Here is a 13,919-nt window from a genome sequence, read left to right as displayed (position 1 = left end):
TATTTCTTTATATAATCCTCAGAGGAATACAATATTCTTTTTTATTATAAGAATTTCTATGTAAACAGTAATAAGGTTTTTTTTTTAAAACTTAAATAATGAATTTTATAGGGTAATGTTAAAACAGTAAAAAAATGTCACTGAATATTCATATATTGTTTAGCTTCAACAAATGATTGCTTGTTTTTATTGTTATACTTTAAAGTCTTTCATCTTGCTTTTATAAAACCCCAAGGTTTTACTTTATAAAACATTTTGTAATGAATAATAATAAGAACATAATAATGGTAACTTTGTTATCAATTACATGTGCACATTTATACTTTTTGAAAATAAACATCTAAATATAAATAGACAAATCTTATTATTTTGTTTTTTACATTAAAAAACGTAAACATACAAAGAAACATATTTTTAAAAAGAATTAAATCTATTGGAGCTTATCCAAAGCTTCCTAAAGCTTTAAGGTATGATTAAGTTTACGATAAAGAATTTACTCAAATTGATCAGTGTTTCTATAAAGCTGATTTATTTACGTTTTTGCTTGATATTTCGCCCTACGGTAATGGCTACACCAACAATTATGAACACAACAGCAGTCACAGCAATGGACAAACCTTCAAAAGTGAACTTTCACATCCCAGACCCATTATTCAGTTTGATCACAATTTTGAGATCAAATCTCTGTATTAAAGTCTCTTTTTTCCTTGGTGCCAGGCTCAGTGTTGTTCATTTTGATTCTTCCTGTGACACACCTTTCATTTTAGGAAAATTATTTTTTAGGGTAGACCAAGTGTTTTAAAATTTTTGTTAAATTGAACAGATCAAATAACTTACCCAAGTGGCCAGTAAGCTTAAGCTTCAGCTCACAATGTCCAAATATTCAACTGTCAGATTTTAACACGATGAAGCATGATTTTATAATTTATTGAATTATGCAGTAAAATTCATTACATTAGGTTAACATTTAAAAGAATCGAAGGATCCAAGGAGAGTTGTTAAAAGAAAAAGTCTTGTTGATTTTTTACAGAAAATATACATAATTTTTTTTTTCTATTCTTCACACAACTTTTAAAAATAATCAGATTTTATAATTTTGGAAATTTATCTCACAATTTATACTGTTTACATACTATTTATATGAAACATTCATTAAAAGCAATATTTCTTGTTTTAAACAAAAATTCATTGTTTATCTAAATTGAACAGACTTTTTTTGTTTGATAGTCTTTTGAATATGTATACCCCCATGTTGATTGATTAAGTTTTACAAATTGTTTTTTTGCAAACATTGAAAAATGTACCAAACAGATACAGATTTAACAGTCACTAAAAGTATGTACTTATTCAAACTGAATGATAGATATTAAAATGTTGATCATAGCTAGCACAGCCTTAAAAACAGAAACAAGTGCAGTAGTAATTTTCCACCAAGTTTTATGACAAATTTATTGTTTTCCTCTCCTAAAGAGCAATATATTAGTACTGAAGGCACCTAACCATACTTCTGCAATACGTTACATCGTACACATAGTATCTTAAATCATCATTTATGTGTCCAAAACTATAATTGGAAGTTAATTATGCTGTGTAAAAAAGAACTAAACATGAAAGCTACTGGGTCTACCGAAAGCTGGAAAACAAGCTTATCTTTTAAAAGGATTGGTGAGCTAGCCCTATATACATCATGAACCACAAAAGCAGGTTTTAATTTTCTGAATCGATTAATTACATTTGTAACATAGGAATTTTAAGGCACAGTGGTGTACTGGAATTGTACTGGAATTGTGCTGGAATGGGTTCTCAATTTAAAATTGTGAATCTAGAGCGGCAATGGCATACCTCTGTGCCTTATTCATTATGTATGTATTGTAATTTCAATTTCGAGGTGAACATTTTGAAGAACCATTGGTACTATTTTGTAGCAATCGTATCTTCTCGGGCCTTTCCGGCAAGCTCGTAAAACATATCTGAGGTTGTTTTCCGAGCTTGAAGGTAGTTTAGATAAAGCTAGCTATTTATTATAATATTCAAAATAACTTTGCATTATATGACCTAAGCTATTGTTACTTTTTGACATTTACAATAAAACACAAAAATTATTGTGAAAATAATTAAACGAAATTTATTTACATGTTACAGTTTTTCTACAGTGGTGAAGTATTCCCAGAACCCCCTACTATGGAGTAGAGCATGCATATTCCAGTGAAAAAGACAAACGTAGTTGCAAGCACTCGAGAGCGCTAGCAATAATCTTTGCCATTAAAGAATGAATTCAATATTTATTTGTTTTATGCGATATAAAATGGTTTGGAGCAGTTTACACTTTGTAAACCGCAAAGCTGTTTATACAAAAAGCGTAAACTCTTCCAAACCATTTTATTGGCATACATGTAACTGGTCCAAGTAACTGACGCCAATGAAAAACCAGTTGAATGAATGTGCAGATGGTCCACATTTTCTATTCGCACACGCCTTGCCGGTAGAGTTCGCCTCTGTAAGCTATTTATATATGAACTATTTCCTTATTTTTATACGTGTAAATAGTACATATTTGAAGAAAACATGTACTCAAAATCTGCTTGTGGATGAACAGTTGCAATTCCATTGCTGATGACGCTCAATTTAAGTTATTTCACAAAAAGGTATGTTTTAGATGTGTTTCATTTGCACTTTGTCGTGTTTTACAATGTACATGTATAAGGAATGTTTTTGCTTCGTTTTACAAGGAATCGGCATGCTAAGTTGGATATAAATTTGGATATTTTTTAAATGAAATGAACAGCTAAATAAAATAGGGGTTTTATAGTAAATTGTACAATTAAATGGGTTTGTATTTGACCTTCAAATGTTTTAAAGTAGAAAAGTAATTTTTAACATCTTAATTGAATTTGTAATGTTTTGTTCTATTGCACTTGCATTTATTACTGTACAAAAATAATTTGATATACTTGATGTATGTCATAGCATTTTGGCTTTGGTGTTTCACTTGAATTTTACATGTATTGATTTTTAAAGAAATAAATAAAAAGCAATTGGTCAACTTTTTGGCGGTTAAAATACTATAATTCCTAAACAATGCGTATTGTTGAGGCCTGCCATTTTTTTACAAATTGTGTTTCTAGATTAATATTAAGTTTGCCTTGTCCTGTAAAGAAATGTTATATACATGTAGATATTTTTACTGTGCAATTTCCTAGTTTGTTTTGTGTAATAGAGAGAGAGAGAGAGAGAGAGAGAGAGAGAGAGAGAGAGCGAGAGCGAGAGAGAGAGAGAGAGAGAGAGAGAGAGAGAGAGAGAGCGTGTTAAAATGTTAAGAACCGTTTAAACTTCATTGTTTTCAGAGCTTTTGCAGGAGAAAGTCATAAATGTTTGATCAATTATTACCATGATGGAGTTGTTTGCAAAGGTATTGTACTTTTAAGTTATAGAAGAGAAAAAAGATCAATATGCACGTTCACATATATATAGCTGATCATGACATCACATTTACATTTACAACTCCGTTGCAACACTTTTATAATAGAATACAACTTAAAAACATTTGGAAACACTTAAATAACATTTCCTATATGAACAATTTTATTTTCTTATCATATGCATGTCTTTGCTTTGTATGTGATAAATCAAGTGTTGTTGTTATCCAATGACGTGTACTTGTTATGAAATTGTAATATTTTATGAGCTATTTCTAGCCTTATCAATTAACATGCATGTATTATATCAATGATTTACAAAGAATTAAAGCTATGCAATTTTTAAGATTTAACGCAGATAACGAGTTATTGATAAGATTTCATTGCAAATGACCTTGTAACTGACATTTTAATGCTGCATTTTTTAACCCGATTTCCAGTAATGTTACTAGAGCGTTTGAGTATCACTTATCTTTTCTAAAAATATAAGGCGTAATAACTTGTATTGTAGAACGTTGGTACGCAAAGTTAGGCAAGATAACGCAAACAAGGGACGTAAAAGCTGTAACTGTTATAAAATGAGTGTTTTGTCCTTACAAAAGGTGATATTATAATGCAAACAAGATAATTTTGTCTATTCCAAAAAAATAAATAAAATAATAAAGGAAAAGGAAAAAGGTTGGATTGAACAGGAAACAGGAATATTTGTATATTACAATGAAGGTCAGAAAAAGGAATAACACAAAAATGTATTAACTTATAACCAAGGTTTCTATAAAACATTTTAACATTATTCATACAACGGAAGATCTAAACCTCAGGTCATTAAAAATAAATTTAAACTAGAAATAAGTTTTAACAGAAATGTATCTAGAATGTTCTCGATTACGTGCATTATTAGGGCGATCTAGGTTGTGATATAAATATAAACGAAGACAGTGAATGAAGATCAACTAATTTATTGCATTGAATATACTTTGTGAAAAATTTATTTCGTACAGTTCCTTGGTTAAAAGTTAGATATTGTTATAAAGATTATAAAGACCGGTGTACCTTTGAAAATAAAATATTACATTTATACACTGTTTGGTAACACGCTTTGTAGTCTGCAATTTAACACTTTCTAAATGGTTTTAACCATCATTTATTAAAACCTACCTTAAGTTTTCTTAAAAAGCATAATAACGTCGTTAGAAAGTGTATATCTTTTTCTTTGAGTTTTAATACCTAAAAAACGGTGTTAGTTCTGATTGCTAAACGATGCCTCTCACAAAACGTTATTACTAATTTTTAAAAAAAATTAAAAAACAGTTTGAAAAAGCATTATTACGCACAAGCTCCTGTAACTATTTGCCTGTTTCTGAGTTGTAAAGCTCTTTTAAATATGCTACACATTGGTTTTTTTAAGTAACCACACATTTATTACATTTTTAGGCCTTTGTAGCCTTTGCATAACTCAGATTCAAACGTTATGTTGCTATGTCTAGGATGTCCGGCCGGGTATTTTGGTGTCAACTGTACAAAGATATGTCCTCCATTATATTACGGCATAATGTGTCTCCAGAAGTGTGAGTGTTTAACATGTCACCATGTCCACGGCTGTATTTCTACTACTCAGATACCAGTTGAGATACTAGGTAGGTCTACTCTAAGTAAACTTTAAGTAAAAAAAAAATTGCAAATGAAGGTTGTTTATTATTTTCTTTTATACAGACCCTGAAACGTGCTACTACACCAGTTGCACGGTTCGGTTCGTTACGCTTTTTGAACGGTACGGTTCGCTTTGTGAACGGTACGGTTCGTTTTGTGAACGGTACGGTTCGCTTTGTGAACGGTACGGTACGCTTTGTGAACGGAACGGTTCGCTTCTTGCACGGTACGCTTTGCTAAAAATAGCTGCACGCTTTGTGAACGGTTTGCGCGCTTTATTAATGAGGTAGGCGTGGCCTGCACGCTTTGATTTTTCTCGAGATAATTTAGTTTAGTTTTTGCCCGATCTGCTTCAGCATGGTGGTAATTATGACAAGAATTTTTCTTTATTTATATAATATATTACAAAAGTATTTCAATCGATCTATTTAAAATCAGGACTTCCATCCGTTCCCCCGTTTTTGATACGTTGCGCGAAACGTGTACTTAGTGACAACCGGGAAGCAGGGGTAATTTTAATTTTGATCAATCTGTTATTATTAGTATTCAATTTAGATAAATGTAATCATTAAGATAGATTAAAAGAACTGTTTGACTTTAATCCCATATATTTTTGTTAATTCAGCGAGCTGTCGATAATTTTACAAATCGTCTTAAGTTTTTATTTCTATACATGTACTTGAGTTGAAGTCATTAAATATTTCTAATCAATTAAAAATTTCTACAAAAAATTTCCCCGACTTTATTCCGATATTTCTTCAGTTTCCTTTATCGTTGTCTTGATTCTCGGCTAGTTGTTATTATTGATAATTCGTATGATCATTCTTTATTGCGTACTACTGTAGTACTGCTGCCGATCGCCGATTGCCTTAGTGAATAGACGATGTAAAATTAATGATAAGATAATCAATGAATTTCAGATAAGAAATCTTGAATTAAACTGTTATATAGTTTTTTGACACGAATTTTATTCATTTAAATATTGATTCTATGATTTTCTGTAATTGTTCGTATACACAGATGATACCTACATGTAACCCGTCATCGCTTCTCTTATTTGATCTAAGATCGCGTGTATAGTCAAAATATGACAATTAGTTTTTGATTTTTCGTTAAACTATACATGTACATGTAACATATTCTTACGATATGTACACAAGTGGATATACACAACAAGTTAATAACTTTTATATATGTAATGGCGCTATTTATCATTCTGTTGAACAAGTTTCCGCTCTTCACTGTATGCATGCGATTTAGCTGACGTTATACAAATGCTGACTAACCTGTTTATATTTTATTTACCTTTTTACACACAAACTTGTTGTAAATAGGACACGAAAAAATACCCGGTAATCAACAAATGAATGTTAAAAGTGATAAATATATAAGAATTTATCAAGTAACAAAATAATACGACAGCGAGGGAAAACGACACTGATCGCCAGCACCTGAATTAAAATCATGAAATCGGAAAGAAATTATTGTTGAAAAATTTAAAATAGGAACACTCTTTTCAATAGGGATTTAAGAAAACATAAAGCAAAAATGTTTCACTCGATAATTTTCTTCTAGCCCTAGAGGAGGAGCCAAGTAGCACGCGGCGCATGGCGTGATCTGTACTGTTATACTTAAACTGATTGACAGGCGAAGCACGTGGAGTCCTGAGATAAAATCCCGCTCAAATGACCAACTATAGAAACTTAAAGCGAAATAATAAAGTTCAGTAATAAAACTTAAATTTAAGTATTATAATCAACACACAAGCTCTCTCTCTCTCTCTCTCTCTCTCTTTCTCTCTCTCAATTTGAGGGTGTATGTGATTGTGTGCAAACAATTTTTAATTATTAGATTTTTATTTGTATGAATTAAATTCATTTATTTTAGACTCATGGTTTTCACAACGATTTCAACACAATGACTAAAAGTTTGTACAGTGGACGATGTACATATATTGATCTCGACGGTTAAAATTTCGAAGCTATTTCACATCACAGATATTACTAGATTGAAAATAAATTTAAAAAGAGCTGTGTTTGTGCTTACATGTACTTGTTATCTCATTCAACTATTTATGATGTAATTAATCATTTTTTTGATGCATTAATGTACCCGCTAAATGATATTTTATCGCAAGTTAATATGTGAAAATCCCGCATGTACAGAGTCGCTGAATTGTTCTACGGATCCACGCGCCGATAGTCTTACGTGTAGTTGTTTGTGTTCATTTCTACAGACAGTTCTTTTGTTTTCTAGAGATTAAGAAAAGCCATGAAACTAACAAAGTATAAGTAAGATATATTTAGACTATACACACGACATATTGTGATGAGTTACCTAACAGGTGTCCGTGGAAAGGTGTGAATACCGGCATCTCGTGTACACCTGTTTAAGCGTCCAAATATACACAGTTAGTTGTAAAGTACAATAACTGCTAAAAAACAAAGAAAGACAATAACACCTGTTGTGTATAGAACCAAAGATCAGCTTCTGTACTCGTGTTTCGCGCGAGTGATTTTTGTTCATGTGAAATCACGACGCCATTACCAGCTATGCGGGAAATAAAGTTGAAAGTTATTTTATGGAATGCGTGTACTTTTTCCCGTTCAATGCTTGCATTTAATAAAATTATTTCATAAATATAATTGTGTGAACGTTAATAGTTTACAATGTTTAAGAAATCGGCGATGCAAGTTTTGTCGAAAAACAAAGAAATGATTACGGTCTAAGAAAGGAAATATTTTTGTAGCTGTTTTAATAAGAATAACAGTTTTAAATCTTAGTATGTGTTATCTTATCCCGTATAAAAAATCTAGCTAAATATTGAACTTATCTGGCCCCGAGGTTATAAAACTTTCTTGAGTACGATCTCGTACTCCAAATCGTACTCCGTGCTCCAAATCGTACTCCTACTCAAGATATCGAGGTTATAAAACTTTTTCATACTCCTACTCGTACTCCGGCTGAGTACAAAAATGCGATTTTCTGAGTAAGCTTTGAAGCTTTCTCAAAGTCGTACTCAAGACATTTAATCTAAATAAAATGCAGTGCAAACATATAATATTGTTCATATTGTAACGTTGCTGTATTATACGCTCTAATTTAATCATATTTACATGTATATGAATTAAAATGGAAAGTTTTTACCATTTTATGAATGACATATCTAGATATAAAGGAGGTGAATTTAAGATAAGAGAAAGGACGAACTGCAACCAAGATTATCAAAATAACTTTTAGATAGTTTGCTTCATTAATTAATGTACATATACATGTATAACTACGTACAAAATACTACCGTTGACTAGCTCGACTTTTTAAGAATTCTGTTTTTTGTCAAATACGACCCATACACCCCATCATTTAAAACAAAGAAATCAATGTACATGTATCGTTATTAATCAATTTCAATCAGATGTACTTGCTGGGTCCATTTTTTGATTATAGTGAAAATGTAGGTTAGTTCTAAACATTACAAAGGATGGGGGATGCATAAAAGTCTAACGCTTTCTATTACTTACTTATTAGGCAATTATCATTTATGTTGCATGCCACAAAACTTGGAAAGGGAAACATTTTATAGAATAAGCGGTAAATCAGTGGCGGAGTAAAGGAGGTCGCACCCGGCGTCCCCCCCCCCCCCCCCCACAGCCCTAAAAAAATTGTCCAAATAAAGTTAAATCATACTCCTTCTGGCAAAGAAAATGTACAACTTGCGAGTCTTAATTATCTTTTTTTTTTTAACTTGGGGGATTTCTCTACATTAGACTGTTTCAATATGAAGAAAACGCGTGTGTTCAATGGTGTAACTAAAAAAACCCAGGAAAAAACATTTTGGTTACGCTGTCCTTGGGTTCAAATATGACCAGTCACCCATATACCCACCTTTAAGTAATTGGTTATACTAACTAGTGTTTTAACGACTCTTCCATTGTTATTATAATATAAGCTGGTATATATAGTTATCTTTTATTAAAACTTCATTAATTTACATTGTCCCATTGAACTTGATTTTTAAACTGATTAATTTACAGTCATTCGAAAGAAAAAAAATAAAAGGATATGTTTCTTGGATTTCTACAAGACAGAGGAATTTGATGACTGTAGGTCTTAAATCTACAAACCTTTAAAAATTGTAAATAATATTAATACTTTAAGTATACAGGTAATCACGAGAAAAAAAATATCTTAAACGTCTATTTAAAGACTTCCTTTTTACCCTACAAAATCTCTAGAATCCTGGAGCTTCTGGGGCCGGCTTTGCCCCCTGGGTCACCAACAGGACTTTGCCCTGGACCATCTGGAGGCCACAAAGCGGCCTCTCCATACTCCCTGTCTTATACTGACGCCCCCTCTAACTTCACATTCTGGATCTACCCCTGGAACTAAATATTTTTAAGAGGAGTTGGTGTTGGTGTGTGTGAGTGGGGGGGGGGGGAATCCTACTTCCTGTGGTTTATCTATACGATTGTTGTTTTTTTTTAATTTTTCATAAAACAGTTACTGTCTGCATGTGGAAAATATTGGCTTATAAATCGCCTTTCCTCTGTAGTGTCAAAAACGCTGTGAAATTTAGAGTAATTTTGAACAAGGTTCATTTCTTTTTATCTCGAAATATCGATAATAAAAACCTATTTTGAAAGTTAACAAAAAGCAATCTTACTTGGAAATATAGAAAGTAATCAAGAATCAGCAGTAAGTAATTAAAACGCAGGTTAAAGGGCGTTAGATGTAAACATAAAGATAATATTTCGAATTTTTAAGTTTTGTATTGGCAATATTTTTAAAATTATGACGTACATATTTGGCTTCCTAGGTGACCATACATACTACATGTAGCTGCAGAGATCTAGATGTGTTCTTTGTCTAATATACATTGTAGGCCGCAACTTCTTTTTAATTTTACTGCGGGAAGGTAGAGTATCCATTCCGAACCATCTACCAGTATTTGATTTTTATTTTCCAAATATTAAAGAAATTTTACCATGGAACATCACCTACCTTACGATCTTTATTATTTATTTCGAATTAAAACATCGAGAACATAGACATGTCTAAGTATACGTAAGGTGAAATGCATTGTTTGGTTTAACATTTGATTATAAACGCTCGAATATAAGGATGGTGGGTCCCGGTGACCCCATAGTCTTAAGTATTATATAAGTATCTTTCTACAAATAAAATTTGGTGTAATGACATCAAATTTTATTCTTAAATACACAGTTATGGAAAAACATTAAGTATGATCGACGTATATATTCTGCTTGAGAATTCGGGTAATTTAAAGTTAATTAAAAGCTTGTTTATGTAAAAAAAAAAAAAAAAAAAGATAACACTTAAATTAATCATAACCTGCATGATCGAAGCTAGAATTTATGAGAGAGAGAGAGAGAGAGAGAGAGAGAGAGAGAGAGAGAGAGAGAGAGGATTATTGTTATTCTATGCAATCGATTGAAAATACATGTACTACTTAAAATAGCTTCTTCGCATTTTCATGTGAGAGATTTTTCTCTATATAGCTTAGCTGTGGGAATATTCATCTCTTAAATTGTTTAATTTTATTAGCAAGTAACTATTTAGATAATTCATATAGCTATTCCTTTTTTATCTAAAGTAACCAAATATCTATGTCAAATGCATCAAAATTAACACATGTATTTCGAATTTTAAAGATGAATAGGAAAAGGCTTGCTCAAAATTATCAATGGACGTTACTTAAGATTAAAAATGACACAGTATGTATGTAAAAATTCTAAACACACATGTTCAAGCCTTGACTAAGTGAGAAAAACTTGAACCATCAATAAAACCCCACAAAAAGGGGTACAGCAACTTTAGTACACAGTTTCCTTAAACACGTTGTTTCTGTTTAACGTGGTCCTCAAATTGGAAATTTCAAAAATATTTCAATTAGTGAATTTTCTTAAACTCTCGTGCACATTCCCAAAAATATTAAAATGAGAAACTTTACGTGTGTCCTTGGCTTTTGGCATATGTTCATTGATGCAATTCCAACACCCACCCCCACCCCACCCCTTCAAGATATTAGATGTTTTTTTTCTCACAAGAATTTTAAAAGGCAAATATAGTACTAAGTATGTTGCAATTAAATTGGAATACCCATATAATTTCCTTAGTGTATATTATATGAGTGTGAAAATACGGATTTCTCAGTATTTTTGTGATTTTCCCAAGTATATGTTTCTATTTTTGAATTAAACTCTTCCCTGTTTTCCCTAATACAGGGACTGCTCACTAAATATCTTAAGAGATACCCACTTGGGGGCAGTGACTTTCCAGTTTTGTATTGGCGTCGTTTCTGACCTTTTCCTGGCATGTAAAATTTCAAAATCGTGTAAAAGCCAGGAACACTTAAGATATATCGAACTAAATTCTATGTTGAAATACTCTCTTCATATCCGTGTAAATTCTTACTTCTTTCTTTTATATTCATATCGTTCCTTACAACATAATTATACTTAATCATCACATGCATGAATCACTATCTGAGTCTCATGAGAGAGAGAGAGAGAGAGAGATTGAGATTTGACATGAACACAATTTGTTGATAATTTTACCAATTACACTGGATTTATCGTCTCTGTTGCTCAAAAATTCATAAGTTATAGATGCAGACACATCTCCATGCTTGCAGATGGAGAAGGTAATATGTACATGTAAATAATGTGCTATATTTTGTTGATAAATAATTAATCTGAATACATGTACAGTTTGCCTACATGCCAGGACTATTTACATGAATTACCGTTCTCTGTCTTTCTTCAGAGACGTAAAATTTCATCGATCGCCTTTTTGGAGCATACTCCAAATTGTACTCAGCGGAGAACGTACTCAAAAACTTTTATAACCTCGGTTTTTAAAGTCGTACTCAGTGGAGCACATACTCGGAGTACGGAGTATGAGTATGAGTACGAGTATGAAAAAAGTTTTATAACCTCGGGGCCTGGTCAGCGATTATCTCCGTCCGTACTCATCTAAAGACATTAGGTCAATAAGCCGTATATGGAAGTTGCACGCTTATTGCACGATACGGTACGCTTTTTTGTCCGTCTAGAGGCGGGTCTTGCATAAATTATCTTGCACGCTTTTTGCACGGTACGGTTCGCTTTGTGAACGGTACGGTTCGTTTTGTGAACGGTACGGTACGCTTTGTGAACGGTACGTTTCGTTTTGTGAACGGTACGGTTCGTTTCTTGCACGGAACGGTACGGTTCGTTTTAGAGGTGTAGTAGCACGTTTCAGGGTCTGTAACTAATATATGGTATTTCTTCAGTCAGAGCATAAACATTATAGAAATTAATGCCTAACATTTAAAATAAATTTGACACACGTAGAGCAAAAATATATAATTATAACAACCTTCATGAAATTGTGCACTTTATAAATAATACGGCAACAATATAAACGTGGGCTGTGAACATCAAAGAGATATACATTTCCTCTAGCAGTTTATATTCATCAATTATGAATTTGTTTATTTGATATCAAATGTCAGCCTTATCGTCATTAAAAGGGTTGTATCATAATCGGGGAATCTTCTAAACTATATATTTTTCGCGATGTATTGATTTTTCTGTTTTTTAACTTTACCGGTCCTACATTGGTAGAACTACTGCACTACTAAATACAGTAAACACTTTTAGTAAATAACTTGGTATATAATAGGAACAACGAACCATGAATGTTAGACCAAAGATGAAATAAAGGACACAACAAAAACACAAGGTACAAATGAACATAAACATTATTTTCTAAGTTGTTTCTACCCCAGAAGAACCATTTTCTATTATATGAAGTAAAAGATAATCCAAACTTTTTTTCTCCTGTTTTCACAGAATTAGCCTCTAAAAATGAAGACAGAGATAAAATACAATACACAAACAAAACACCAGAACCAAAAACCAATTTTGGTTGGAATGTAGTTGTTTTTGTTGTTGGATCTGTATTTAGTTTTATATTAATACTTGTTATTTTACGAGAAATATGTCTATGCTTACGATTTCCTCGGCCTACTGGCCTACGAACTACCTTTGGTGACGTTTATACAGATATTGCTGAAATGGACAATAGACGAACAGACTGAAATCTTATTGTTTATGTGCCTCAAAACAATTTGAAACTTTTGATTTTAATAATTTAGAGTATTCAATGATTGATGTTTTATTTAGTTGAATGAAAATAATGGTTTTGAAGTACCTTTGTTCATTATTAAGAAAATATGCATAAGATGGCGGTCGGTTTTATGGCATGAAAGTAAAAAGTAGCTGTGCATTTCTGAGGAGCTATAATGGATGTTTTGTTTAACCTGATACTTTTTATACTCAATGCAGCTTTGCTCAGAGAGTGTGTGGCTAAACGAGACTTTATTATGAAATTTGTTTGAGTTAAATTATATGTGAAATGAATAAGTTCATGTTTTTTTTTAATTTCAATCATTTAAAAACAATTAAAAACTGCATTGCTTATTCGTGTATGAGAACTGCAACACGTGACCTTTTTTTGATTTTGAATATTGTTTGTTCGGAAAAACACTGAATTGCAGCCGTTATTTTTAACCTTTTGTCCTGTTTGCTTGCTTCCAATTTAGGTTAGCACATAGATAAAAGTGCTATGTCAAAAATATTTAACTAATTTACATGCATACAAATAATACAAATACCTAAACACTTCATGAACTTGTAAAAAAAAAATCGAAATGATGTTGATTATATTAAAGTTATCTTCAATTAATTAGTAACTAAAGAATTTTTATAAGATCTCTTTGAAAGACCATAAGATCTCTTAATACTGTGATGGTAAAGAAAAAAATTTAACACCTGTTGTATTTTGCCT

At 31.8% G+C, this 13,919-nt stretch overlaps 1 pseudogene; it reads left to right on the top strand.

The window, feature by feature from the left end:
* The first annotated feature begins 2,565 nt into the window (after positions 1-2,565).
* On the top strand, positions 2,566-13,181 carry LOC128158519 (uncharacterized; annotated as a pseudogene).
* The last annotated feature ends 738 nt before the right edge of the window (positions 13,182-13,919 follow it).

This window comes from Crassostrea angulata, chromosome 8 (assembly GCF_025612915.1).
Source record: "Crassostrea angulata isolate pt1a10 chromosome 8, ASM2561291v2, whole genome shotgun sequence".
In the NCBI taxonomy this organism is placed as follows: domain Eukaryota; kingdom Metazoa; phylum Mollusca; class Bivalvia; order Ostreida; family Ostreidae; genus Magallana; species Magallana angulata.
The sequence above is the reverse complement of the archived record's forward strand: the minus strand, read 5'-3'. Positions and strand labels throughout refer to the sequence as shown.